Raw genomic sequence first — 4041 nt, 5'->3', positions numbered from 1 at the left:
GGGCGGCGACCGCGCCGCACCCCGCACCCGCTGGCTCCTGGGACTTGTAGTCCAAGGGCCGGGGCCGCGCCCCGCAGCCATAGTTGATGCGGGAGGCCGGCGCGGAAGCTAGGCCGCCATCTTGGGCCAGGGTGGCCTCTTGGCTGAGGGCGGCAGGTTAGAGCATAGCAAAAGCCGGTGGTGGGCAGCTTGCTTTCAGAGTTATGATTCTTTTAAATGGATGTAACGCTGTCCTAATGCAGTGGTTTCTATACACGGCCTTCTCCCTAGGGTTGCTGTGTGTCCCCGTAGGGAGGAAGAGCTGCTGTGCATTTCAAGGTGCTGCTTTAGGGCAGCAGCACTACGTTTACTGCGTGCAGAAAACCAAAACCCACTCACCTGAGACAGTATTTTAACATCCGCAGATTAAAATGCACCTGGAGGCGTTTTGCGAAGCGGCCGTTGCCCGGCACAGGCTGAGGAGAGCTGCCCGCGCTGCAGGCCCCGGGCACGGCCCTGCTGCTGCCTGCCGGCTGCACACGCGGCCCTCCCTCGCTCTGGTCGGTGTTGCTGGGATAAGCAGTTAAAACGCTTTCTCGAGGTCTTCTGAGGACAGAGGAAACGCTGGCTCTGTTTACCGTAAGGAAACATAGTACAAAGCGTATGAAATATGATAGTGCTGAGCAGTGCAGATGCCGTGCAGGAGCTGTAGTCAGCTAAAATACTGTTTCTCTGCCTGCCTTTTGCTTGTTTCATGCAAGTGACTTCAAATAAATAATAATTTTAAAGTTTTCCCAGAAGTGGTAGGGGAGACTGAAACTGGAATAATGCAGTTATGTTAAGAGTGTGCTAGTTAGGCAGTGTGTCAAATCCACTTTGGGTCTTTACTACTTGAGCAAAGCTTAATGGCCAAAGGTAAAAATGCCCATCCGTTTTCTATTAGTTTCTTCACGATGCAATAGGAGAGCAAAGCTACTTACTCCATAATAGGTGGGTAGTAAAAGATCTCCCAACTATATTTTCTAGACCTATGCTATTTTGGTAATTTGCTCTCTTCCATATTTTTTAAGTATTCTTATGTATTAGATAGATTTCTAAGATAGAAGACAGTAAGCCATAGCTATAGTAACAACAGCAACTGCTGCTATTTTTAGGAGCAGAGGGAATCTTCCCGTGGAATGCAGTTGTTTTCTGTATTTTGACTTGCATAACACACCCAAGTTACTTTGTCACTTTCAAGGTTTTTACATAATAGTAACCTCGGTAGGGATGCTGGAGAACATGAAGGGGTGAAAGTTTGGGATTTTTTTTAAGATAAGCCTTAAGGAAAAGGAAGATATGCTGATAAGCATATAAGTGAATTATGTAACAGAGATAACAGAGGTAAAAGATTAACCTATTAATACAATGCAAATTTTTTCTCTTCTCAGTTTTGTTATTATTTCTTGCCTTGACCTAGGAAAGTCTTAATAAGCCAGTAACACTTAATTGTGGATTGTTTACTCTCCTCTAATTATTATTTTGTGTATCTAGCTTGGCTATACTTGGTGTTAAGAGATATTCTTCAACATAGGTATCTCCAAATTCTGATTTGTAACTAGAAGCCAAATATTTTATGAGTCATATGAACTTTCAAAACTCCCTAGTGAGTGAAGGCTACTGACTCACTGAGGGATGTTTTGATTGATTATACTGCACATAAGAAGAGCCATGGCGGTTCAGATCAATGGTCCACTGAGCTCAGTTTCCTGCTTTCTAAAAGCGGTTGGCAGCAGATGCCTAGAGATGTGCAGGGGCTTGGCAAACTTCAAATTAATACTCCCTCTGTCTCTAGCTGTTTTCAGCTTGGTAGATTTCCTAAGCCTGATGTGCTCATTTCTTTAGTTACCCTCAAGTGACTGTCTCCCCTAGGTACTTGAATTTGCAAACTTTCTGCATCAGCAACATCCTTTGACAAGAGTCCTGTAAGTCTAGCACTCATGTGAAGAACTATTTTATTATTATTAATTCTGTGATCTCATTTCTTCCAGCTTCACTGGCCTCTGGTTCTTGTGTAAAGAGAGACTGAACAGTCTATCTCCATCCATCTTCTCCGTGCCACTCATGGTTTCATGGACCCTAATGTCCCCTCATGTTATTCTTTCTTCCATGCTGAAAAGACTACTCCATTGTTCCACATGGAGAAGCTGTTCCATGTATCTGATAATTTTTATTGCCCTTCTTTCTTCAGCTATGGAGTTACACAGTTGCAATATACCCTTCTCTGTCTTGCTCTCTACACCTACTGCTTCATCCCTCCTCCTCCCACCAAACCTCTAGCTTTTGAGTTAGACAGCATTTCAAGATGGATTTTTTCCCTTGGAAGAAGCATGAGTTAGCTATAGAAATTTAAATGAGATCTATTATGTAATTCATCAGGGTTTAGTCAATGACAGCTTCAGTCCCATTGATTTCTGTTTATACCTTTAAAACCTCAAAATTACCATGTCTTATGAGATGTTACAAGCAAGTGCTGCTTCATAAGCAAATTTATACTAGAACTGGTTGTCTAATCATATTATTACACTACAGGGTTATATGAGCTGCATGATGTATCAAATAATTAGTATATCATGCTTGAAAATGTTCCATGTTTTCTTAAGCAAGTGTATTTTCAACCAACTGATTGTTTTTTGGATGTGATGCCACCACATTTGAGCAGCTGCAAGTTTCCTATAGCTGAAAGAAAAAAAAAGATGAGAATAAAAAAATATCCTTGAGACCATTCTGTGTAACTCCTCTGGTACGCAGGTTGGAATTCCCATTATATTACAATGACATAAAAATTGAGTGAGGGCAGTGTTCAAATTAAGAGCAACAGTAATCTTGTAACTACTAGGAATAAGGAAGAAGTGAAACTCCGGCAAGTACTGCCAAACAGTGACACACTAAAACTGCTTAGAAGGACTCAAAGGTGAGCTTGTGCTTCCGGATCTGTAGAAGTGAATCTGACCAGGAACTCAGAAAATGAATGTGTTTATAGAAGAAGAGCTTTGATTTACACAGCTATAATTGGGAATGTTGTAAAGATTCATGATGCAGTTCAGTCATCCTCAAAGGAGACACTTGTTTACTATGAGCTGTAGGACAAGACTCTCTCATATTTTACAAAGAAATGCAATTAAGTATATTTTTTTATGTCAAAGACCTGCATGAGATCAGACGTATTAATAACCTGGTGATGAAAAGCTGATTTTTTTTAACATCTGCTATTAAATGAATGAAAACACAGTGATAAAAAAAAGAAAATTATCTTAAAAGTTCATAGAATCTGAAGTGTGATCTGTATTCCTACAGATCTACGTTGGTATAGATCCCACGACAGCCAAGTGATTGAAGGTACCTGTAATCTTACGAATCCTCGACAGGAGAAAGTCGTGCAGCCCAAAGTTGTGCTCCTTTGGACCGAAGCCACGCACCTCACACCCGGGAGAGTTTGCTCACACCAAATCGTTTTGCAGACCCGTGTGCACAGGAGAGCCCATCCGCGGGGGCGATCCAGGTACAGATTAGAGAGTCCGGAGAACACGCGAAACATAGAACATCGCAGTTCAGGAACTGTCGGACTCGCCTTTCTGTTAACAGTCCTCGTTAAAATCCGCGAGTCATTTCTGCCTTACAGGCCTTTAGATTTAGGGCGGCATATCTCAAAATAGCCCTCGGCAAATGCTGGAAGCGGTGTTACCGTCTCTGTCAGCGGAAGGTCTTATGACAGATTCGCAGGTGCCGTGGGGCGCCTGTATTTGAGGGGGGCTGTGGTCCCTCACAGGACGCCTTGAGCAGGACCCGACTGCCGCGGGGCTCTGTCTGGATGATTTGACCATGACACCTTGGCCTCGTCCCCGCCACGCAGACTTTCAGCCCCATCCAAGCCGCCTGTTCGGAACCGGGGATACCCCAAAACCGGCAGCTGCAAGCGGTGTAGGAGGGAGGGAGAGGGCCCGACGGACCCTGCGGTTTGCGGTGCCTGCCTCCGCTTCGGTCTCAGCCTCGGCCCGGCCGCCAAACCCCCACGGAAACACC

Source organism: Charadrius vociferus, unplaced genomic scaffold (assembly GCF_000708025.1).
Source record: "Charadrius vociferus isolate BGI_N301 unplaced genomic scaffold, ASM70802v2 scaffold340, whole genome shotgun sequence".
NCBI classification, from domain to species: domain Eukaryota; kingdom Metazoa; phylum Chordata; class Aves; order Charadriiformes; family Charadriidae; genus Charadrius; species Charadrius vociferus.
The sequence above is the reverse complement of the archived record's forward strand: the minus strand, read 5'-3'. Positions refer to the sequence as shown.